This window comes from Mustela nigripes, chromosome 1 (assembly GCF_022355385.1).
Source record: "Mustela nigripes isolate SB6536 chromosome 1, MUSNIG.SB6536, whole genome shotgun sequence".
Lineage (NCBI taxonomy): Eukaryota > Metazoa > Chordata > Mammalia > Carnivora > Mustelidae > Mustela > Mustela nigripes.
The window spans coordinates 7,491,796-7,517,708 of record NC_081557.1 but is presented as its reverse complement, the minus strand read 5'-3'; the positions used below and the strand labels follow the sequence as shown (position 1 = coordinate 7,517,708).

At 48.1% G+C, this 25,913-nt stretch overlaps 1 long non-coding RNA gene across 4 annotated transcripts in view; it reads left to right on the top strand.

Annotated features, from left to right (window-relative positions):
- Positions 1 to 25,913, top strand: part of LOC132006010 (uncharacterized) — a 73,464-nt gene that overhangs the window by 8,348 nt on the left and 39,203 nt on the right. For 2 of the 4 annotated variants that reach the window (XR_009400956.1, XR_009400973.1), the window contains one exon: positions 11,083 to 11,454. The exons of the other annotated variants lie outside the window; for them this stretch is intronic. This is a non-coding gene — a long non-coding RNA (uncharacterized LOC132006010). Of the gene's footprint in view, positions 1 to 11,082; positions 11,455 to 25,913 lie in introns of those variants that run through there. 4 annotated transcript variants of the gene reach the window in all.

Genomic DNA, 25,913 nt, shown 5'->3' with positions numbered 1-25,913 from the left:
AGTCACATGACCACGTCCGTCACTTGTGGGGGTGGGGAGATGGGGCGCTCCCACACGGAGGGCTGGCGACACAGAGGAGATGCTCAATAACCACTGAATGAATGAATAAATGATTCTCTGATCCCGGAAGGATTTAAGCAAAGCATGGATGCCCATTCGTATTTGTTATCTACTGCTGCATTACAAATTGTTCGCAAAGTTAGGGGCTCCATGCAACAATAAATATTTATTATCTCACGTAGTTTCTGTGGCTCAAGAATTCAGGAGTGACTTCCCTGAATGGTTTAGAAATGAAGTTTCTCATTATGTTGTAGCCAAGCTGTTGGCGAGGGCTGAGGTCCTCTGTAGGCTTGACTGGCTAGAGGCTCTGCTCCCAGGATGGGTCATTAACAGTCGCTGGGGAACTAGGGCTGACTTTGGTAGGTGGCCTCAGTTCCCCACCATGTAAACTCACCCAGAGGGCTGCTTGCATGTCCTTACATGGTGGCTAGATTCCTCCAGAGTGAGCGATGCAAGAGGGAGCAAGGCAGAAGCCACAAAGCCTCTAATGACTTAGTAGTAGAAGTGATATACCATCGTTTCTACAATAGCCTATTGGTTACACAGGACTTCCTGTGCACCATGGGAGGAAATGTGAACACCAAGAGAGGGGATCCCATGGGGCCGTTTACCATAACCTGCCCTCTGGTCCCTAGTCAGTCATGTCCCTCCTACATGGAAATATTCTTACCTCCTCCAGGGTCCCCTAAAGTCTCATATCACAGCTCATAATTTAGAATATCATTATCTAAATCAGGAACCTATGACATTTCCTGGGTGAGATTCCCCAAGTATTTCTCTCTGGGTACAGTTCCCCGTGGTCTGAAGATGCATGAACTGAAAAGACAGTTATCTGTTCTTCTCACCCACCCGCCCACACAGCGTACAATATTGTGAGAGGCTTAACCACCAGAGACACTCCCCATTCAAAAAAAGGAGACATTGGGAAGTCCCTGGCCAATAGCAATAGTGAAATATATCAGAATCTTCAATGTTGGGAGTTCTTTTCTTGGAACTTAATGGCTAGGAATAATTCTCCATGGCTCTTGGCTCTGCCCTATGGAATCTTGGTTTTTCCTTCAGAGCCATATTTCCTTTTCCATGAAAGGCAGCTTATGTTACAGTTGATCGATTTTCTCAGCCTTCTTCCTGCCTGTAGAGGTTTGGAAGCCCAAAGACATTCTTTAATTTTGAACTGTCTTTGTCTCTATCAGCTCAAGGGAGCAGTGGTTTTACCAATACAGTTCTCCTAAAGCCTTTATGGATGTCCTGTGAATCTTATTGGGATTGGCTCCATCAGACAAATCTCTTCGAGATAAACCCTTTTCCACTTTGGGATGCTGCTAAGACTACGGAGGAGTGACCCCTCTAAGCTTGCTTAGAAGCCTTATTAAGTGAACGGTCCTCCAAAGCGACTGACCCCTTACATTTTCTGATACTCAATGACAGATTTTACAGTCCCTTCCTCAGCTTCATCTTTAGCCCACATTTTCTGGCTATTTCTCTGGATTGGCTCTTTTCCCAGAAACGGTCTCTTAATTTTACCATCATTTGCCATCTAGAGAGAAGCCAGGGATTTTCAAAACCAGAAAGTTCTCATTCCTTTACATTTCACAGCTACTCCTTCTGGCTCATTTCTCTTCTGTCTCATCTTACTAGAACAGGCAAGAAGAAACTAGGTGGAAACTCCAAAACTCTGCTTGGAAATCTCGTGGTCCCGATCACCTAGCACATTAAGTACATTTTCTACTTTCCAAATTCCCACAGGTGACAATGCTGCTAAACTTTTGGACATCATGTAACAAGAATCTCCTTTCATCCAGTTTCCAATCACATCTTTCTACTTTTTCTTTAAGTCCTTTAAGTACTGACCTTTAAGTCCTCCAAGGCCATCAGGCTCCAACAAGCTGCTGAAGCTCCCGACTGAATATCAGAGTTGCTATGGGTCATGACTCCTTTGTGCCCCCAATTTTCCCACCTTCCTCAGTGCCAACCCATTTCCTACACAGAGCATTTGAATTTGTCTCTTCAGTCTATACTGTACTTCTTCCAGATAGCCTCATGGCTCGTTCTCTTGCTTAATTCAGATTACCACTGAAATGCTGCCTCTTTAGAGAGGTTGTGCGTGCTACTCTATCTAAAATAGCGTCCCCGGGATGCCTGCGTGGCTCAGTCAGTTAAGGGTCTGCCTTCAGCTCAGGTCATCATCTCCAGGCCCTGGGATTGAGCCTCACATGGGGCTCCCAGCTCAGTGGGGAGTCTGCTTCTCCTTCTCCCTCTGCCTCTTCCCCTGCTTGTGCTCTCTCTCTCAAATGAATTTTAAAAAACTTAAAAAAAAATAGCATCCTCATTCTTTCTTTCTTTCTTTTTTTTTTTTTTTTAAAGATTTTATTTTTATTTATTTATCAGAGAGAGAGAGAGGTGGAGAGAGCAAGCACAGGCAGACAGCGTGGCAGGCAGAGGCAGAGGGAGAAGCAGGCTCTCCGCCGAGCAAGGAGCCCGATGTGGGACTCGATCCCAGGACGCTGGGATCATGACCTGAGCTGAAGGCAGCTGCTTAACCAACTGAGCCACCCAGGCGTCCCTCTTTCTTTCTTTTTTAAAAGATTTTATTTATTTATTTGACAGACAGAGACCACAAGTAGACAGAGAGGCAGGCAGAGAGAGAGGAGGAAGCAGGCTCCCCACCAAGCAGAGAGCCCGATGTGGGGCTCGATCCGAGGACCCTGAGATGATGACCTGAGCTGAAGGCAGAGGCTTAACCCACTGAGCCACCCAGGTGCCCCTCATTCTTTCTTTATAACCTTATCCTGCTTTCTTTTTCTTCACAGTGCCTTTTTGCTGCCTGATGTTATATTACATGTCATTTGTTTATCAGCAGTCACCCCATTAGAGCACAAGCTCAAGTGGAAAGGGAACTTGTCTGTTTTATTCACTGTTAAAACCCTAGCATCTGGAATGGCCCCTGGCAAAAATGGTTGAGTGAATGAATGAAGTGGCCTCTGCAGAGGCACCTAGCATCTCGGTAGATGAGGTTCATACTAGGGCCAGAAGCCAGAGCTCTTAAGGCCAGTCCAAGGAAAAGGGTCATTGAAAGTAACAGGCTACCAGAAAGCATAGCGGGCTCTAGAGCAGGGATGTGAGGGCAGGTCTCAGACTCAAAACACAGCCTGCTCTGCCAGATCTTGCTTTTTATTTTCCCAGAGGAGGTGAAACCCTGTGCGGGTCACGGGATCTGAGCCTTTTCCGTGCGGTTGGGGGCAAGAGCGTATTTCCTTTTTCAATATAACCCATTGGTGCCCTTGTGTCCACAGTTCAGCCTAAAAAGTGTTTATATACACAAAGAACTCTGAGCATTTGCCAGAAGGTTAGGATGGATGACAAGCACCAAACTGGGGGTGGACACAGAAGCTGGGGGCCACAGAATGTGGTGAGAATAGGCTTTTGTACAGAAAGAAGGAGAGTGTGGTAGTGGAAGGGTGAGGGCAGGAGGCGTCAAAGGCAGACGGAGCTAGTTAGAGCTCAACTCTGTAAAACGTGCCCTGAGCTGATGAGAAGCTATTTATAGTTTAGGTTTATTTCACTCAGGGTGAATATTCATATACCTCACTGTGGAAATATTAATATGTTTGATTAAAGGGTGCTGCCCCAGGCCTATTGGGGGTGTTATGTAATACCGTTGAATGCATCACATTACCTTTCTACGGTTTGAAGAAGTCTGATTTCTGCAGCACATCTGGCCTCAGGGCTTTTGGAGAAAGACCGGTGGGTCTACAAAAGCATTGATCTCCCAGGGTTCCTGCAGGAGCACAGCACAGGAAACAGATACCAAGTGCCAAGTGCAGACACTGCACTTGGGAAACACTGCCCCGGGAGCTGTCGAGGCTGAGCACTGACAGAGGAAACATGGTCCGTCTCGGGGAGGGCCCGCAAGGTGACTGGCTCCGGAAGGGAGGAGCTGTACCTCCATGAACTGATGTTCTCCTCTGGAAACCAAGGAGAAAGGACCTGCTGTGTTCTTGGAATTGGCAATCACTCCCCAGTTGCAGCCTTAAATCAGTCCTGCTGGATCTCTGCCTTTGAGGGGTTTGGGTAGCGTGAGGTGGTATCTCAGAATCTGGGTACCCCGCCGGCTGGAAGAGAAGCCAATTAGTGTAGATATATGTTTCCATTTCTGTTTATATCTAGTAGTGAAATTGCTGGCTTTTATGGTAACTCTATGTTTAACCTTTTGAGGAACTGCCAGACTCTTTCTTGAAGTAGCTGTAGATTTTACATAATGGCCAAAGGTGTTGAGTATCTTTTTATACATTTGTTGGCCATTTGTATTTCTTCTTTGGAGAAATGTATGTTGAGACCCTTTGCCCATTTTTCAATTGGGTTATTTGTCTTTTTATGATTAAGTTTAAGAGTTTGGGCGCCTGGGTGGCTCAGTGGGTTAAGCCGCTGCCTTGGGCTCAGGTCATGATCTCAGGGTCCTGGGATCGAGTCCCGCATCGGGCTCTCTGCTCAGCAGGGAGCCTGCTTCCTCCTCTCTCTCTCTGCCTGCCTCTCTGCCTACTTGTGATCTCTCTCTGTCAAATAAATAATAAATAAAATCTTTAACAAACAAACAAACAAACAAACAAAAAAACAAGAGTTTATAGATTCTGGGACCCTGGGTGGCTCAGTCATTAAGCATCTGCCTTTGGCTCAGGTCATGATCCCAGGGTCCTGGAATCGAACCCTGCATTGGGCTCCCTGTTCAGTGGGGAGCCTGCTTCTCCCTCTGCCTCTGCCTGTTGCTCCCCCTGCTTATGCACTCTATCTCTGTCAAATAAATGAACAAAATATTAAAAAAAGAACACATAGGAGTCTATAGATTTTGGATACCAACCCTTTTTGAGATAGATGATCTACAAACATTTTCTCCCAGTAAGTGGGTTGTGTTTTTACTTGCTTTTTTAAAAAAAGATTTTATTTATTTATTTGACAGAGAGAGAGAGTGAGAGAGAGAGAGAGAGAGAGCAGGAGTAGGCAGAGCAGCAGGCAGACAGGGAGAAGCAGAATTCCCGCCAAGCAGGGAGCCCCATGTGGGGCTTGATCTCAGGACACTGGGATCATGATCTGAGCCAAAGGCAGCTGCTTAAATGACTGAGCCACCCAGGCATCCCATCTTTTTACTTGCTTGATGGAGTCCTTTGAAGCACAGAAGTTTTTAATGTAATGATGTCTAATGAATCCATTTTTTTCTTTTATTTCTTGTACTTTTGAGTTGTATCTATGAAATCATTGCCTAATCCAAGGTCATGAATGAATCCAAGGTCATTTATGCCTGTGTTTTCTTCTAAGAGTTTAATAACTAGCTCTTATGTTTAGGTCTTTGATTCATTTTGAGTAAACTTTTGTATATGGTGTGAGGTAGGGGCCCAACTTAATTCTTTTGCATGTGGATATCCAGTTGGCCCAGCACCCTTTGTTGAAAAGGCTATTTCCCCCCCATCAAATGATATTGGCACACTCCTTGAAAATCAATTGACCACAAGTGTGGGAATTTATTTCTGGATTGTCAATTCTATTCTATAGATCTGTCTGTCTAACCTTATGCCAGCACCATGCTGTCTTGATTAATGCTGCTTTGTAGTAAGTGTTGAAATTGGGAAGTCAAGTCCTCCAGCTTCTTTCTTCTCTTTAAAGATTATTTTGGCTATTCTGGGTCTTTTGATTTTCCATAGGAATTTTAGAGTAATCTTATCAATTTTTGCAAATATGCCTGCTGGGATTTTGATAGAGAATGTATTGAATCTATAGATCAGTTTCGGGAGTACAGCTGTCTTAACAACGTTAAGTTTTAGATGGATGTCTTTTCATTTTAGGTCTTCTTTGATTTCTTTCAACAACATTTTGTAGTTTTCCAAGGATAAGTTTTGTACTGCCATTGTTAAATTTACGATGAAGTATTTTATTTTGTTTGATGCTATTGTAAATGGAATTGTTCTTAAATTCCTTTTTTTAAAATTATTCATTGCAAATATACAGAAATACTATGCATTTTTACATATGACCCTGTAGCCTACAACCTTGCTGAACTCATTTATTAATTCTAATAGTCCTTTTTAGAAAAGATTTTATTTATTTGGGAGGGAGAGAGAGAGTTTGTGAACACTAGGGAGAGAAAACAAGCATGAGTGGGGGGTAGAGGAAAGGGAGAAGCAGACACCTCACTGAGTAGGGAGCCTGATGTGGGACTTGATCCTGAGATCATGACCTGAGCCAAAGGCAGATGCTTAACTGATTGAGCCATGCAGGTGCTCCCCTTATAGTTTTTATTAGTGGATTTCATAAGTTTCTTCATATATAAGATCATGTCATCCTTAAATTCCTTCCTTCCTTTCTTTCTTCTTTTCTCTCTCTCTCTCTCCCTCCCTCCCTTTCTTCCTCTCTTTCTTTCTTTCTCTTTTTAGTATAGGTGTCTTTTATTTTGTTTTCTTGCCTAATCACCCAAGCTAGAACTCCAGTGCAACATTCAATAGGAGTGGTAAGAGCAGACATCATCATCTTGTTCCTGATCTTAGAGGGGGAAGCAACTATTCTTTTTCAACTGACATTGGTGTTAGCTGTGGGGTTTTCATCGATAGCCTTTGTTAAGTGGAGAGAACCTCCTTTTATTCTTTGTGTGTTGGATGTTTTTGTTATGAGGAGATATTGAATTTTGTCAATGACTCGTTCTGCATCTCTGTAAGTGATCATATGGTTTTTACCCTCCATTCTACTGATAAGGTGCATTACATTAATTGATTTTCAGATGTTAAAACAACTTTGCATTCCTGGGCTGTGAGATTCATATGAGATACACGTGATCATGGTGCAAAACCCTTTTTATGTGTTGCTGGATTTGGTTTGTTAGTATTTTGTCAAGGGTTTTTGTGTTTGTATTTATAGGAGACATTGGTCTGTTGTTTTCTTGTGATGTTTTTGTATGGTTTTGGTATCAAGGTAATACAGGCCAGAAAGAATTTGTAAGTGTTTCCCCCTCTCCTATGTTTTGGCTTTAATTCTTTAAATGTTTGGTGAAATTCACCAATGGAGCCAACTGGACTTGGACTTTTCTTGGAGGATAGTTTTTTGATGCTAACTCAATCTCTTTACTTGTTATAGGTGTATTTAGATTTTCTACTTCTAGAGTTGGTTTTGTAGTTTGTATCTCTCTAGGAATTTTTTTCATGCCACCTGAGTTATATAGTTTGTTGGTGTACCATATATATTTATTTTTAAAAAATAATTTCCCTACTTTAGTTATTTTATTTTTTTATTACATAGGATCTACACCAACTTGGGGCTTGAACTCATGACCCTGTGATCAAGAGTTGCAAGCTCCACTGACTGAGCCAGCTAGGTGCCCTCACTTGTACTCATTTTTAAGAGTGATCTATGGTCTCTGACTGCTGATGGCTTTTTCTTGAAACTCTTTCCTTTTGGTTTTCATGACCCACTCTCTTAATAGCCATGTGAGTTGGGACAAGCCATTCAGCCTCACTAGAATGGGGATGATCATAGGGCCTCCCCCACTGAGTTCCTGTGAGGATAGATAAGATGGCACGTGGGAAGCATGAATACCTGGTGATTTTTCTCCTTCCTCTTTCCTTTTCTTCTTTCCATTCTCTGACCACCCATTCTCAGTCTTAGCAGGCATACTTTTCAGCAGTGGTTCTCCACTGGGGGTGGTTTTGCCCACCAGGGGAGAGTTGGCCATATCTAGAGACGTTTTTGATTGTTATACCTGGGGGGATATTACTGGCAGCTGCTGGGCAGAGAGCAGGGATGCTGTTAAGTGTCCTTTACTGCACAGGACAGCACCCAGCAGCACAGAATTATCTGGCCCCAAATAATGCCAATAGTGCTGAGGTTTCTATGGAAACAGCTCTCCACGATTATTGCAAAAAGAGTTGAAAATACAGATAAGCCAAAAAAAAAAAAATACCCCACCACAACCCCAAAAGAATAATTCCCCTATAATTCTGCCACATTGAAAGAACTTCCATTAGGAAAGAATATATATATTTTTTAAAAAATAAGAACATTGGTAGGAGAAAAATATTCTGACTCTTTTGAATTTTTCCCAGTTACACTGTCTACCTAATTATGTGACATAATGTGTTTAGTGCCACCTGGCCAGCCTGGGGATGTGCCCTCCCATCCTTCCTGGTAAGAGGGGCAGGGAAATGGCCAGTATCCATGGGTGGTCCTTGGAGGGTGAAGGTAGGGAAGAATGTTTCTCTGCAGGTGGTACTTACAAAAAACTCATTCTCTGGGTGGCCTGATGTCTTTCAATTGACTTCATGTGTGTCTGAGTGTGTGTGTGTGTGTGCCAGTGGGTTCCCACAAGTATGTTCTCATGTCATCATTCGGCCAGAAGGTAGACGTTACGACCTCGCTCATTATGGGAAAGAACAAAACTTGAGTGAACTTCAGTATATTCCTTTGGGTTGAATTCTTGGGTTATGTAATGGTTCCAAAGGGTTTTCCTGGGGCAGACGGCTTTCTTGCCTGGACATGTGACTTTACTCGGGGCCAATACATATCACTCATCCCCTCGGTGCTGTCACACCTTGAACCACGTGTCTCCTTGACAAAGCTCCATGTCTCATGTGCTCAGGTGAGACCAGGGGTTCAGAGGACAGCTCCCCAGGGAGATTCTGGGATGGCCTGGGTTGTCCCTGAAAAGGTGGGATGCTGAAATTCAGGCCTGCCTGTGAAACATCAGCCCCATGGGCCACTGCTGTTCATTGCTGTATGTCAAACAGCCCATCAGCCTTGACCCGGTGAGCAGGTGAGCAGGTGAGCAGGAGCAGGTGAGCTCAGTATTTTACTCCCTGCCCTTTGGCACTTTGCAGGATCTCGGAGGTTGGTGTCCACCATCAAGCCCCACTCTGGCTCACCAATGAGGTCCAGAGAAGCAGGGACTATCCCAGCGGTGCCTGTCTGGGGCTGAGACCGGGGCTTCTGACCCCCAGGCCAGCAATCTTCCCTCCTTTCCCTCCCAGGAGAGCTGGGTCAGCCCACCCAAACCCCACGGGACCATCTATTCAGGCCTTGGGGCTCCCAGATATTGATTGGAGAACCATGACCTTGAAATTAGCAGGAAATTTCAAAAACAGGCAGGTTCCAAACCTAGGGAAGAGACATCTCTTTGGGGGGAGAATGGGTCAGGAGGGGCCAGTGCTGATTTAAGCCTCTCTTTTTCCAGAGAAGCAGCATCACATCATCCTGCCTGAAGAAGGTCTGGCTCTGGCCAATGAGTCCTCACTGAGTCTCTTTGTCTCTCTCTCTCCCTTGCATGTTGCGGGCGATGTGCACACGTGGGCTTGTACGTGCCATGTATCTGACCTTCTTTTCTCTGTCTGCTTCAAACCTTCCCTGATGCAGTGAGTGGTCTTTGGGATCTGTTTGGTGCCGATGTCACCCCCCCTCCCAATCAAAAGGGCCGCGATGCTGGGGATGGGCGATCCTGAGGTGGGGGCCCGCTGTTCTTCAGGAGCGAAAACCTGCTGTCTCGCTGAGCAGAGCCCCCACTTAACAACAGGAGGGGTGGGAGGCGGCTGTGTAGAAACTCGGCCTCTGGCTCTGTGAAAGGTGACTTTGAAAGGCTGCATTTGTTCTTGACGAGCTCTGGGCAGTGGAGCTCTGCTGTGATGGATGGTTCCAGCGTGAGGCTGCCCAGCCAGGAGCGGTGGGGGATAAAGGCTCCTTCTCAATGGCTCCCCTCAAAAAATTTTCCTTTTTATTATGAACTATTTCCAACATAAACACAAGTGGAAAGAATAGTATCAGAAAGGCCCAGATGCCCCTCACCCACCTAGTTTTGATAATTAGTGAAGCTTTGACACATTTGCTTCATCTATTCTGCGCTTTTTTGTTTTTCTATTGAAGTATTTAAAATAAAATAAAATAAAATCTTGATCATAATATGCTTCGCTTCTAAGTATTTCTCTGAACACACACACACGGGCACACACTCCACACTCCCCATTTTCTTATATAAGCACAAAGCCGTGATCGCACCTAACAAAATAAATAATAACCCATTGGGTTATTACTATATTATTGCGTTATATATATAAAACATTGGGTATATAACATTGGGTTATTATTATTATATTAGGTCCCCACTGGGACCTAATATCCAGTCCATAATCAAATGTCCCTGTTTGCCTCAAAAATGTCTTTTTATTTTGTGGTTGGTTTGCTGGAACCTGGATCCAGAAAAGGTGTCCACATGGGGTTTTGTCTTTAGGTTGGTCTCCTAAAGAGCTCCCTAACTAGAGCTGATCCCCTTCCTTCTCTTTCTTGATTTAATTCTCTTGACCTCTTGTAGACCCCGAGTCCTTTTCCCCCAGGATTGCTGCACATTCTGGACTCCTCTGTTTGCCCCCTCATAGTATTGCCTACCTCTTTCCCCCATGCTTCCCGGAAATGAAATTTAGCATCAGAGGCTCAATTAGAGTGATGTTAATTTTTTAAAAACGATTTTATTTATTTATTTGACAGAGAGATCACAAGTAGACAGGCAGGCAGAGATGGGGGGGAAGCAGGCACCCCGCTGAGCAGAGAGCCCAATGTGGGACTCGATCCCAGGACCCTGAGATCATGACCCAAGCCCCGAAGGTAGAGGCTTAACCCACTGAGCCACCCGGGCGCCCCTAATTTTTTTTTTTTTTTTTTTTTAACAAGAACACTCCATGGATGACGATGGCCCTGGGCTTCCCACTGCACCATATCAGGAGGCACACAGGCTGAACTTTTGGTGGCACTAAAAATGATCTGTGGGTTCCAATGGTGACAGACTGCCCCCTCCCTGGTACAGTTCCTCATTTGGTAGCTAGTCTCCACAGATGTTCTTCCAATGAACCATGCTTTCCCGTATTTGCTCTCTCATGCCGCCCATGGCCCCTTGAATCTGGCCGGCTCTAGGGCTCGCTTTCTGCCCTAGAATGTGGCACAAGAACTCTGTGATTTCAGAGGCCGAGCCCCAAGAAACCTGTAGCTTCCCTGTTTGTCTTTCAGAAGAGTCACTATGGGGGAAGCCAGCTGCCATGCTGTGAGGAAGCCCGTGCCAGCCTTGTGGAGAGGCCACATGGCCAGAGAGAGGCCCTGGCTGTCCCCACTCTTCTAGACATCCTGAGGCATGGAACACAGGAATGATGGAGGAGATAAGGCTCGGATGGCTGCAGCCCCAGCCTCTGCTTGACCTCAGCTGTCTGAGAGGCCCCCGTGAGACAAGCTCACTGACAAGGGGACATCCTGTGACACTGTTGGCCATGATGCTTTGGCGTGGCTTGCTATTGATCAAACATCCATCGGCTTTCCCTCTAAATGTTTCAACTGATGGGGATCGTTGCTGGAACCAATTATTTGATTAAAAGTTACAGAATGGTGCTGACCTAATTCTATCCCTCTTCCCACATTTGTTTGCGGGAATTCTTTCCATCAGCAGCTAGGCATCCTTGGTGATCCTGACGTACGGACCCTACATAAAAGACAGGGAAGTCGTGGGGTTCTTTCCTGTCCATTGGTGGCCCCCTCCTGCAGCAGTGACCTGGCCCTTCTTGGTTGTGAGGCCCAGATCAAGGCAGGAGAGACAAGAAGCTTGAGGAAGGTGAGCTGGGGACTTGGTTTCCAAGGAAACCACAAGGTAATCATCAGGTCCTCTGAGGATCATTTTTTCTTTGTCCTGCTAAAAGCCAGATGCTGTCACCTTCTAAGCCAGCTCAGATGCTTGAGCAGGCACCAAAATGGTTCCCCGGGGGAGAGGAGACAGTGGCTTAGAAAGCTTACAGGAGTGGGTGCTCCCTCCCCTGGGTCCCGGCTTCTTTTCAGGAGGACTTCCCTCACTCTCAGACATGTACCCTTACCCTCCGATCTCCTTAGGTCACGAGTAGAGTCTAGTTTGGGGATACACAGAAAGCTGCCTTTCCTGGAGTCCCAAGGGACAGGGTGTCTTTGCTCAGAGTCTGCCCTGGTCTTCATCTGTGAGGATTTGAGACTGAGGGCTCTGCTTGGCCCTGGGGGGAGTGGGGTGGGGGGGGAAGGAACAGGGGGAGGGATGGCAGACCTGAGCTTTGAATCCTCCGGAATGAAAATGAGCAATGACCCTACATCCAGGGCTCAGATGCAGTGATCTGAGGAGGCCTTCGGCAGGTGCTTCCCTGGGCTGTCAGGAGCCACCCTCTATCGAGCACACACGTGCCAGACACGACCCGGGGTGGGCTTAGAGCTGCAGGCACAGAATCTCACAGATCCTGACAAGAACTCGCGAGTGGGTGTTGTCTTCACCCACTGCAAAGCTGGGTCACTGGCCCCACGTCGCCCAAAGGGCCCCCCCTGCTGTCTACCTGTAGAAATGGCCCCAGATGGTCTGTCCCAGCCAAGGTCCCCTCCTAGGGGAGATGTTCTGGTGACAGGTTCATTCTTCACCTCTGTGTGCATCTCTGACTGTCTCATGTGACCCATCATGTGTAGAAAGGATCCACTCGTGTTGTGCCCCAGGGCGGAGCCCGAGTTCTTGCCGTGGCTCTGATGATCCTAAGCGTGTGGAGGCTGGTGGGGTGAGGGCACTGGGTTCCGACTGCTGGGCACGTGTCCTGACCGTGTGTTCACATAAATAACGTCTGGTGGTGGAGCCAGGCCTGAATCTTTGACATTTTTCTTGGTGCAAGAGAGACTTCATTTGTTCTAGAATAGTATCCAACAGCATTAGGTGCAATGGATCCATGGAGGAAACACCCCTAAACACAACGTCCCCCCCCCCCCGAAAAGAATGGCAGAACACACAAGCATTTAAGTGGTGCTGCTTGAGCAGACCAGGCTCCGGTGGATGAGGGAGGGAACATCACCATCCATACCAACTATGCCATCCTAGCTCTTCGATTATGGGGGCAGCGGTCCTGTGTGGCCCAGGGAGGTTCCTAGGAGCTGGGGCATCTCCACCCACTGTGGACACGGGGATCCTGGGCCTGCTGAGGGCTGTCTTCCCTTGGATTGACTATGCTGGCTTCTTGGAGGGTCTTTTTAAAAAATATTTTATTTATATATTTGACAGATGGAGATCACAAGTAGGCAGAGAAGCAGGTGGAGAGAGAGGAGGAAGCAGGCTCCCTGCTGAGCAGAGAGTCCAATGCGGGGTTTGATCCCAGGACCCTGAGATCAAGACCTGAGCCAAAGGCAGAGGCTTTAACCCACTGAGCCACCCAGGCGCCCCACTTGGAGAGTCTTGCTGCTTCCACAATCTTCCCGATCCTATTCCCCATTACAAACCAAAGACAAATGTCTTCTGGTGTCTGGAAATCTGCCCCTTCATAGATGTTCCTCTTCTGGGAAGCATGACCCCGAGAGTGGCCTGGCGATGTGGGCACGGCATGCTTAGGAGACATTTTCACTTGTCTTTATACCTCTGCAAATTGGCCCTTCTCGGGAGGGGCTGGGGGCCTGGGAGCTCCATGGGTGTTGCTGGTGGGGGCGGCCCTAGGTGGGCGAGGGGCTTCTGAAGGTGGGGTGAGGAGACCCGAGGTGTGATGCAGTACCCCAGGTATGGACTTCTTGAGGCTGGAGACAGCGCAGCCTGGGAATTATGGGCTCAGGCAAGGGCAGGCTCTGTGTCCGACTTTGGGCGAGCTGCCTCTGTGAGTCTCACTTTGTCACCTGTAAAATGGGCACAGTGATCCCTCCCTCAGAGGATGGGGTGTGTGCGGTAATGGGGAAGGATTGTATCTCACAAACTTACGTGGGTGTCAATCCTGACAGGATTTTATTCACATTTAGGGAAGTCTGACTCCGGGAGGAGCTTGAAGCCAGGACCAGCCATCCGTGGCTCCTCGTCAAACCTCCCGCAAAAATTCTGTACAGTTCACAGCTTTGGGGATAGTCTCTGGTCTACACAGTTACCATGGATGTGCCCTTTGCCATGCCCCGTGGTCTCCTGGAGTCCTGGGGTTTCTGTGGCCCCTTAGGACCAGGATCCATTCTCTCGAGGACACACACTGTCCCCTTCTTTGGGCTCTCCGAATCAGGGGCTCTGGGAGCTCAATCCCCAGATCACTGGGAGGCGTGGGCCCTCCGAGACGTGCAGCATCATCTCCCCGCATGTCTGGGTTTTGACAGAAAGAGACCATCTGGGGGGACTTCAGCTTCGACTCTATCACTGTGGCCTCCCAGAGGTAAGAAGAGCTAATGCCTGGTTTCCCTCCAGGACTTGGAGCAGAAATACAGGAGAACAAACCGCAGCAGACCTTCAACTGGCAGCCCTGCCCTCGAGGGGTGCTGTGGGAGCTACCCTCTTCTTCCGGGGCTCTCCCTGTCCCCAGCCCCTTGCGGGTCACACCACCACCAGGGCACGAACCAGAACAGCTCTGGGGGCTCTGGGCTGAGATATTTCATCTCATGCCCCCCAATAAACTGACAGAGGGACCATTCTCACACCCATTTCCCAGGTGAGAAAGCTGAGGCTCAGGGAACCTTGTCCGTTCAAGGTCACACATCTTGTTTGTTCAGTTGAGCCACAGTCTACATTCCGGTCCTGGAACCTCTTCTCTCCCCTTCCTCTGACCGACAAGGAAACCACAGCCTTGCTGATTTAGACCTTAAATTACAGGGGCCCCTAGGTGGCTCAGTCCATTGGACGTCTGCCTTCAGCTCAGGTCCTGATCCTGGAACACGAGGCTCAAACCCTGCGTTGGACTCCTTGCTCAGCGGGGGAATCTGCTTCTCCCTCTGCCTCTGCGGCTGCTGCTCTCTCTCTCAAATAAATAAATAAAAATCTTAAAAAAAAAAAAGAGAAAATCATACGGAAGAGAAAATACATCTTCAGTACTGTGCTGTATTTATTGAAAATATGTCAGTGTTGGTGGACCCGCCTTGTTCAGACCTGTGTTGCCAAGGGCCCCTGTATGCCCTTAGGCTGGTGGTTCGCCAACTGGACGGCGCATTAGCATCCCCTGGAAGCCTTGTGAAAAGCCGAGATCTCCTGGGCCCTCCCCCAGAGTGTCTGACTCAGTAGATGGAGGGAGGCAGGCATTTCTATTTCTAATGAGTTCCCAGGAGACGCTGGTGCTGCTCAGCCGGAGACCCCACTCTGGGACGCTGCTCTGGAGAATGGTCTTTTGACCTCCGAGCTGTTGACATAGGGAGGTCGTTCTCTGTTGCGGGGCCCACCCTGTGCCCTATAGGGTGGCTAGCAGCACCTCTGCGCTCTTCCCACTTGATGCCCGTGGAACCTTCCAGGTCTAGGTCTCCAGACATTGCTGAATGACCCCTGGGGGGGCAGCACTGCCCCTGGTGAGGACCCCTGCTCTATCCTTATTTCCTGGGTCCATTTACGTTCGCTCAGAGAGACGCCCTGTCACACACGCACACAGGCACACACACCTTCCCTTTCCCTCAAGAATAACGTCACTCTACAAATACAGTTTTATAACTCGCTCTTTTTCACCTCACAATGCATTGCCAATTAACTCACCAATTAGCTCGCTGGCAGCCGGAGAGGCAGGTTTCTGCGCAGGTGATGCGCAGACCTTCCGTCTCGGCCAGGAGCAGGTGCTGAAACCTCCAACTTCGGGGACCAGGTCAGCATCTTACATAGTTGTCTGTCTGGCTTCCCAAAGCCCTGGCTGTAGCTTGTCAGAAAAATGGGCCACCCGACCACAGGGTCGTGAACCGCGACAGAGGGGAGGGTCAGGGATACTGGCTTTGCCCCTGCTTCCCACCCTCAGGGGGCTTCAGAGAGGGACCACAAGACCCAGAGCTTGCAGGCTGGGAGTGAGGGACCCTGGCTGCTCCCCTTTTGCCTGGAAGGGTCCCAGCTGTATTTGCAATGGGCCGTGGTGGCTGCTGAGGACCCCCGGGCAGCCAGGCTGCCAGGCACAAAGGCCTGATGACCGGGTCCTTGTAAGGGATGTCGGCTTTGGCTGCCTCCAGTTCCCCCAAAGGTCCTTCTGTCATGACTTCACTGTCCCTCAGACTGCCCATCACCACCCCAGCCGCCTCTGGAAGCTTCGAGATGCCAGCTGGGCTGGAATGTTGGAAAGAGAACACTGGCAAGATGGGAGGTATCCGTCAAGGCTGCCTCTCCCAGCACGGGCGCCTCCCTGCTCCCTGTACCTGCCACGCAGCTGACAGATGGTTTGGATGTAGCTGACCTTGCCCCGGCTCCCAGGGGGAGGGGAGGGGAGCTCCGATAGGTCTAAACCCATCCATGTGATCCCATCTTCCCCTCCGTGGGGATTTCACCTGCTCTGGAGAAGGATGCTACCCTACTCCCAGCAAGGTGCTGGAGCCGGTTAGAACTGGCCCGTGAGAACCTACCATGCCCATTGCTTTCCAACCGTGTTGTCAAGCTGGTAGCTTGAAGTCAGCATGTGGGGTCTTTGCACCACAGAAATTGGCAAAGCCTACAAATAAGGGTCCCTCCGACCCCAAGCTAGCTTACCAGCACACCAGTGACCCTCTCCCACTAATTGTGATCAAGGGGGAATGCTTGGGTGGCTGAGTCGGTTGAGCCTCTGCCTTTGGCTCAGGTCGTGATCCGGGGGTCCTGAGATTGAGTCCCGCATTGGGCTTCCTTTGCTTGTGCTCTCTCCCTCTGACAAATAAATAAAATCTTAAAAAAAAAAAAAAAAGACTAATTGTGATCAAGGAACCAGGCAGCCCAGCTGCCGTCCTATGACCGTGGGAGGGGCTGATGGCAGGATGGAGCTAATGCTTCAGAAGACAGGGCAGAGACATAGAAAGAGCATAGTTTCTGGTGACATTGTCTGATCATGCCTCATCTCCAGACTTTTAAGTGATATTTCCCCCATTTTCTTGAGAGTACCCCAAATGATATAGCTTGGGATCTGGGGTGCGATATTCCCAGGTCGGGACCTTCAGCCCCCTGGTTTCTGTGGAGCAAGTAGGGCTCATTTCTCAGTCAAGGGCAAAATTCCTCAGTCGGTGGTTGCTGGCTGGTTATTCCCCCTTCTCTTGCCTCTTGAGGGGACTTCTGCCCTTGGTGGATCAACTTCCCTGTCCTTTGAGACGAACTTTGTTTTTGCAAGGTCAGTTCTTGGGCTCCTCGATGCAGAGCTGGGAGGGAACAAGAGAGCCAAGGAGAGAGTGGGAGCTGCCTGGGAGCAGCCTCACTTCACTTGAGGGATTTGGGGTAGGCTGGCCTGGACAGTCAAGGGAGGGGAGAGTCTCGTCTTACCTCCCCTGATGTCCCTGCCTCCAGAGGCGCTCAGAGATCTGGGGCAGAGGTGGGATTGGAGGAGTCTGAGCAGTATTTTGGCTCATTCTCCTGGGATGTGCCCAGAAAAGAAATGATGGACCAGGTATTTAGGGAACAGTGATTCCACAGCTATGGAAACCAAAGTAGGTTTTTTTTTTTTCTTTCTTTCTGGGAAATCTCCCAACCCTATTCATGGACTTCAGTATCTTTTGTACCAAAAAAATGTGGAGCAAAGCAGAATGTAGTGGCCTGGAGAAAAATGGAGGCAACAACCCAGTTTAGGAAGAGTTCTGGGGAGGGGTGCAGAACCTGTGCTTTGTCCTGTATCTCTGGGCATTACACAAATAACGCCGTGGGCGTTGGAAGCTCGTCCACACAGACTCCAGGCCCCTGGCTCTGAGCCCTCAGGAGCTCCTTCTTGTCTTTAAAAAAAAGAAAAAAAATCCCTTTGCATCTTGGCTTCTGCCTTATTGTGCTGCAGGAGGCATGGCCCCCTGCTGCCTGTGCAGGGGTGCGGGGTGACCGGTCTTTCCTGGTTTTCTTCCTTAGTTGTCCCACAGCACCTGCAGGCATCCCTCCCTCAGGAGACAAGGCTTCTCTCAGCCTTGAGGACATTCTGTCTCTCTCCTGGGTGTCTCCAGCTCCAGTGCCTGAAAGGGCCAGGCAGGTAATGCAGATGAGTGGTCTGGGCCAGGCGTGAGGTGACCGGGAGCCGGAGTGGGGTGTGGGGATCTGCATGGAGGGTGCCCCATGGAGAGGTTGAGGGACAGCTCAGCTCCACTGACTCTTGTCCTCGGGGAATGAAGAGGCTCGGTGTCATTGGATAGGAGACTCTCCCTTGCAGGGATATTGCTGAGGACCAGATACACACTACCTGACAGCCAACCGGCAGCCCATTGATGGAGCCACCCTCTCTGGGAAGCTTTTTTTTTTTTAAAGATTTTATTTATTTATTTGACAGAGATCACAAGTAGGCAGAGAGGCAGGCAGAGAAAGAGGGGGAAGGAGGCTCCCTGCTGAGCAGAGAGCCTGATGCGGGGCTTGATCCCAGGACCCCAGGATCACTGACCCGAGCGGAAGGCAGAGGCTTTTAACCCACTGAACCACCCAGGCACCCCTGGGAAGCTTCTGGATCCTTCTTCTGCAATGATCTTGCCTCTTCATTATGCCCCCACTTGGTCCTCGTCACACAGTTCTTGAGTGACAGGATGTTAGTGACTGCCACCATAATGTCAGGTAACAAATCATCCCCAAAGCCAGTGGCTTGGAATGACAATGATTTCTTCGTAGGACTTTGTGGATTGGTTGGGGCTTGCTGATCTAGCCAGGCTGCCGTTGCCCAGGCAGCTCAGTCCCACGTGTCTCTCGTCCTCCTTGGGCCAGTGGACTAGCTGAGGCACGTGCCTCACTACAGAAACACAAGAGGGCAAGCAGAACATATTAAGCCTCTTGGGACCTGACCAGCTGGCACTGGTCAAAGGAAATCACAAGGACACTCTCAAAGTCAAGGAGCAGGAAAGGGTCCCCCACTCATGGCCAGACCACACCAGGGGTATGGACACATAGGAGGTAGAACTGGGGCTGATGCTTTAGTCTGCCATGTGGAATGGGCACAGTCTATTTTGGGCCAATGCTCTTTGTGTGGCAGACGCCTTGGGGCAGGACCTTTTCTTGGTGGCCCTGGGACCCACTGGGAGCCTGAGGGAGGAGCTCAAGCAGCTCAAGCGAAATGTATTAGCAAAAAGTTAGATCTAGCTTTTCTGTGCTGAGCCATGGGCAGGGGAGGGAAGGACACAGACATACCTGCAGTAGGTGACTACTCAGTGTTTGGTGTCCAGGAGCGAGGGAAGCACATTTTCCTTGGGTGGAGGCAGGAAGGAGACCAGAATGGAAGGGGAACTTGGGGGGCTGCGACACCCCTTCTTACTGACTTCCAGATCACCCCCCCCCCTCAGAGTGCAGAGGCACTGTTCAAAGCATCAGGCAATGATGGGAGTCTGCAGAATGTATTTATTTTCTTTCTTTCTTTCTTTCTTTCTTTTTTAAAAGATTTTATTTATTTATTTGACAGAGAGATCGCAAGTAGGCAGAGAGGCAGGCAGAGAGAGGAGGAGGAAGCAGGCTCCCTGCTGAGCAGAGAGCCCGATGTGGAGCTCAATCCTAGGACCCTGGGATCATGACCTGAGCTGAAGGCCTAGAGGCCCAACCCACTAAGCCACCCAGGCACCCCTTGAAATGTATTTCTTTAGAATTTTCCTTTTTTCTCAAGCAAGTTAGTTTCTTTTCACTTTGTTTTAGATTTATCTTCTTTTCAGTAGCCTGATGGGATTAAAACATTTATTCACGTATAATAAACATCTAATATAGTGAGCAAAATGCACTAATCTTAAATAGCTGACTGGCTAACATTTTAGGTGGTTCTATACCCATGCAACCAGCACCCATATCGAGACAGGACATTTCTTGTTCCCTGCCACCCCCCTCACCAGGCTCTCTCTTTCCCCTCCCAGAGATTAGTCACCGCTATTCTGACTTCCACTATTGGTGTGTGTTCTATGGTCTGCACTCTTCTCTGTCTGGCTTTTCACCTCCGAATATTATGGTTGCAAGATTCATCCATGTTATTGGGTGTGTCAGTGGCGTGTTCTTTCTCCTTTGTTCTGGCGTTATCCACTGCATGAATATGCCATTATTTATCTATACTGCTGTTGACAGACATTTGTGTGGTTGCTAGTTTGGGGACCATATTGAGTGAATCTATGATGAACATGTTTGTACATGCCTTTCGGTGGAAATATGCACCTATTTCTTTTGGGTATTGACCTAAGAGAGGAATTGCTGGCCCACAGCGTAGGCAGCTTTACATTTAGCTTTAGTAGGTAGGGAGTGTCAAATGGTTTTCCAAAGTGGTTGTCTAATGGGATTTTCTCTCTCCCTTTCTTCTTTCCTCTCTCCCCGTCTTCCTCCTCTCTCCCTGCCTTTATCCTCTCTTCTCCTCCTTTTTCTCCCTCTTTCCTTCTTTCTTCCCCAATTTGAACTTAATTTAATTAGGGGATTTAGCCCATTCACATTTATTGTGATAATCGATACCATTTCTTTTTGGTCCATCATCTTATTTCATGTTTATTTCATGTTTACTCTTTGTATTTGTCACAGTTCAGTTGCAAGTGACAGAAATCATCTAGTTTAAGCAGAGGAGGTTTTATACAAGGAATCAGGTGCATACAAAATGGTTGGGATAGCTGGCAGAACTTTCAGGAGTGACTGCCTGAGAAGCTGACAGGCAGCTGCTATTCCCAGCATGACCAGGAAGCTGGGGACTCAGTTTGCCACTGCCTTGATGCTGGTCCCGGGGCACACTGTCTCCACTCGACACAGGGCTTAGGACATGGCTGCCATGACTGTGGGTTCCAGGACGGCATGACCTGACCATGATTCACCCCAGCAGAGTCTCTGCACCAGGGAACTCAGCCCCACCCCTCACCACCACTTTTCCCTGAAAGCAGAAGCAGGACTGGCCTCCCTTTTGCCCTTGAATATCCCTCAGGTGTGGCTGCAAGGTCATAGGCTATGTCTGGGAAATGCATTTTGTTTTCCACCTTCCCACAAACAGTAAGGTGCTCAGAAGGAGGTGGGATGCTACGGCTTTTCCAATTATTTCCCTTTGTTGTTTTTGCCTTTCTTCACTTTCACTGGCTTGAACAAATTCATTTTTATTTCTGGCCTCGGCCAGCCGGTCTGCTCCCAATTTAGAAGTTCCACCAGGCTCCTGGATTCTCCCAGTGGCTAATTTCTAGCCCTAAATAACCTTATTTAAACCTCTAATTCCCTCTTACCATATCCAAGTTAAGTGTTATAAATACCCAACCCCCGACATTTTTCTTGCCCAGCCTGCCCCCGCCCCGGCAAACAGAGAACTCTAGAACACTTCCCCTCTCTCGCTCCCTTGCCGCTGCCCCCAACTCAAGTCTTGAGTTTTGCTGATGTCATTTAGACATTTAAGTTACATTTTTAGGCTATTTGTGATTAACTTATCTCTTAGAGGATGTTTCCTCGTTTCCAACGATCCCTTTGAAAGAACTATACCCTATTTCTCAGGCACCTTAGCAGCCCCAGAAATACAACTAGCCAGGCTTTACGACTCTCCACTCTGTCTCTGTCTTCTGCTCTTGCAAGACTTTTGTCCATTTGATTTTCAACCAGTCAGAGCTCTGGTCTGTTTTCCTCGTTACTCCAAAGGAGCCTTTCCTGTCCTGAGCTGCCGTCCCTTTTGGGTTTATAAATGGGTTCCCTCCCTGCTCACTTCCAGGGATGCAAATGAGAAGTCTGCCTCTCTGCCTGTCAGGGGCCTTTCTTTCTGGAAGCTCCGAAGAGCTCCTCTCTCATCTGTGGAGCTCAGACTCCTCGCTGGGCTGCTAGGAGGTGGGTGTTCTTTATTTATCACTTCTGCCCGCGGCCCTTTCAAATCTCAAAGTTCTTTCTCCCTTCCACTCACTTCTTAAATCACCACATCTCTTTTGTTCATTTTCTACCTTCTAGAAACGCTATTAGCCACCATTTGGGGTCCTCAGTCTGATTTCACAGCCTCTTATCTTTTTATTCATGCTTTCATTTCTTTGCATTTTGGCTTTATGGGGAGAGTGAGCCCCTCCGTCGATCTTCTGGAATGAGGCTTTTGTTCTCAGAGGACCTTTCCTTTTTTCTCGCTTCCTCTATTAAATTTTAATTCTGAAAGTCCTGCGTATGTTTGTGTTTCGAGTTCTTGAAAGCCTTCTCTGTATACACTGTGTGCACCGCCACCCCTGCCCCCAAGGGTGCTCATCAAATCACGGAGGACTCGTCCCTTTAGCATCTGATAGTGGTTGAAGCCTCGGTCCCCCTGGGGTTGGCACTTTTCCCTGCTTGCCCAAAGCATCAGCTCCTTTGAGCTGCGCAGGCCCAGCAGAGAGTCTGTGGGTAGAGTGAGGGCTGGTGGCCCCCATCCTGTTCAAACTGGGAGCTGTCACTCTGATATGCCACGGGAGGGATGCATCGTGTACTCAGTAGGTCTCCAGATGTGGACAGGGAGGTTAATGCAAAAGGGCCTTCAGGCCATGGAGAGCAATGAGAAGGGGGTTTTGCTATGAGAGGAAATTCAGAGCCCAAATGAGGGGAGTCTTCTTTGTTGGGGGAAGAGCTGAATGGATGTGTGGTGACCCCAGGGGGAACTGAGGCAAGGACAGTGTTTGGTGATCGCTAAATTTGGCTCATTTTCTTCTGGGCACATAGCTAGACTAGAGTTCCCAGCTTCCCAGGTGGCTAGATCTGTCTATATGACCATGTGATCTGTTCTGCCCAGTGGAGCATGAGCAGAAGGCACCAAGTGCAGTGATCTGCGGGAGGTGGGTTGAGGGGTCATATCTTGAGATGGAGAACACAGTGGAAGGGTCTTTGGTTTCTGAGTCATTGCCTGGAGGAGAACGGCTAGGAAGGAGCTCCCAACCAAGAATACCTATGTGAGGCTTTGCATGAGCAAGAGAGAAACTTTTGTTGTGTTAGGTATAAGGATCTGGAGGGTGTTTGTTACGCAGCTAGCAGCTCATGACTAATACAGAAATTTTTCCTGGAAGACCTCCTAGCAGACTTGTTGGCACAGCTCATTGACCAGAGCTAGACTGCATGCCATCCCCTGACTTGTTTGCTGGTGGCCTTGAGATCCAAACAACATCAGGGTTTCACCAGCAAGGAGGAAGTTGGGAATTGGTTGCAGTAGGCTACCACCAATGGCCGCCATATTGGTGCGGCTGAACAGCTTTTTATATCCTTGCTGGCTCATTCCACTTGTTTTGTCAATTGTCCCTTTAGGTCCTTTGCCTATTTTTCTAACAAGGTTTTCATCTTTTATTAATGGATGGTAAGGTCTTTTGTTGTGTTAGGCCTTGTTATGTGCATCTGTGGTTATTTTTGCCCACCCAGCATCTGAATTCCCTTCCTCCCTTGGAGGTATCCCCTGATTTCTGCTACGGAAGCCAGGCTCACTTTCCAACCCCCCCTTGCAGCAAGCGTGCAGGCCTGTGACCGAGGCTCTGCCATGCAGATGCTCTTGCCTCAGAAGCTCCTGGAAGCTAATGATCAAAGGTAGCGAGTGCTGCACGGACTTTATTCTGGAGAGAGAGGAACCAGTGGCAGCATTGATGACCAGCATGAGGACAGCATCAAGGTCTCTATCCGAACAGCTAGAACACCATGGCCATTTCTGTCTAGGAGGCCTTCAAGATAACTTCTCCAGCCCTCCCCGAGCCTGCTGGGAGCTCAGTGTCCATCCCTTTGCTGCTTAAATCAGCTAAGGTCAGTTTCAGTTGCTTGGAGCAAGAACAGAACTGTGATAGTAACCTTTGTCTGCATTGTTTGTTACACATCCTTTGTCCGGTTGTTATTTGTCTGCAACCTTGTATGTACAATAGCTTTTCCTGTAAAGAAGCTTTGGATCGGAGCACCTGGGTGACTTGGTCCATTAAGTCAGCTCAGGTCATGATCTCAGGGTTCTGGGATGGAGCCCCATATTGGACTCCCTGCTCAGTGGGGAGTCTGCTTCTCCCTCTCCTTCTGATCCTCCTTCCTGCTCTGCATGTTTTCTCTCTCTTTCTCTCTCTCTCAAATAAATAAATAAAATCTTAAAAACAAAAAGAAGTTTTAGATTTTTTAAAAAGATTTTATTTGTTTATTTGATAGACAGAGACATAGCGAGAGAGGGAACACAAGCAGGGGGAGTGGAAGAGGGAGAAGCAGGCTTCCTGCTGAGCAGAGAGCCCAATGCAGGGCTCGATTCCAGGACCCTGGGATCATGACCTGAACCAGGGACAGATGCTTAACCACTGAGCCACCCTGGTGCTCCTGGATTTTTTTTTTTTTTAAAGCAGTCTCCACACCCAATAAGGGGCTTGAGCATATGACCCTGACACTGAGAGCCGTATGCTCTTACTGACTGAGCCAGTCAGGGTCCCTAGAAGTTTTGGATTCTTAGGCCACCAGATAGGTTGACCCTTTCCTTAGTTGTTCCAGATTTTCAGGTCATGTTATAAAGATTACAAAACCATTCACCCATGTATTAAATTTTTAAAATTTTAAGTTATTTCACTCAAATATTTACGTTTAAATATTTTATGCTTAAACATATACAGAGCTTTAAAAAGCCAAATACTACCACTAGGTTTAAAGAAATTAGTACTCTACTCCATTTCCCGGATTCTTGAAACCCCCTCTGCAGAGACAACCACATTTAGCTTTTAATAGATGTTTCCTTTCTTTCTTTTTAAAATTTCCATGTCTAAATGAAACTGTTTATACCTTAATTCTCGGTTTTCAGTTTTAGCTACATCTCTCCACTTGCTACTGTGGAAAATGAACTTTTTTTTTTTTCCAAGTTTTTATTTTGAGCTTTTCTTTTCTGACCATCCACACTTGTATGACCTGCCCAGCCCTTTTAAAATCTTTTAGAATCTTAGCTGTGCTCCATTTTTATTGTTGTAAATTACATATTGAACACAGGGGTGCTTTCTCCTATAGTATTCTGGTTTTGCAACTTCGCTGGTTTCATGACCTTGGTGTTGCTGGACAAGTTCCTCTGCTTCCCGTATTTCTTGTAATTTCGTGGTTGGATCTAGGGCGGGCGTTGGTCAAGTTTTTCTGTCAAAAGCCGGATAGTAAATATTTTCAGCTTTGTGGGCCATATGGTTTCTGTCATAATTCCTCTGCTCTTGTAAAAGGTAGAGTGGAAACAGTCGTAGACAGTATGAAAAAAAGAGCAGGGGAGTGTTTTGGTCGAATTTGAATTGGGGTGGTAGTTTGCAGACCCCAGATTTAGAGCTGGGTCAGGTTCAGCTTTGATTGGGTGTCTTACTGGTGGTGTTGCCTGTGTGTGGAGACACCTCGTGTCCCATCATTGCCAATTCCTTTTCTTTTCTTTTTTTGGTGGTGGTAAAATGCAACAAAATTTACCTTTTTAACCCCTGTGAGGTGTCCAGGGGTATTAAATTCATGCATGGTGCTATACAGTCCACCATGACTGTCCAGCTGGTAAAACAGAAACTCTGTCCCCATGAAACACTAACCTCCGGTCCTCCCCTCCCCCAGCCCCGGACAACCACCACACCTTCCGTCTTTAGGATACACACGCTATTTAGCTTGAAAAATACAAAAAGAGGTCAAAACTAGAAGTAGAATCCACCCATGATCCCACCACATTTTTGGGGAAGCGTGTAAATTAAGAAGTGAAAGCTCTGTCTTCTGCCCCCTCAACAGCTCTCCCCACCCCCCCAGGAGAGCAGCTACTGACTTGGGTACAGCTTTTTCCAGACTTCTAATGCACTGGCGAGGGCATGTATCTACACATAGCAGAGGCGTGTTCCCCGTGTGGAGGCTCCCTCCTCTCTGCCCCCCAAGGGGTGGCTGGAGAGGAGGAGGTTGGAATATGGACCTTCCTTGTATGCCTCTGGAGGCCAGGCAGCTCGCTTATCCTCTTCGCTGCCTGAGAGACCATGTTGAGGGAGTGGGTCCATGACCCCCCCGCCCCCCCAGGCTACTATCTGAATTTTCTCTTACCCATTTTCTTGGGATAAAGCAAATATCAGACCCATATGGATTTTAAGTGACTTTTTGG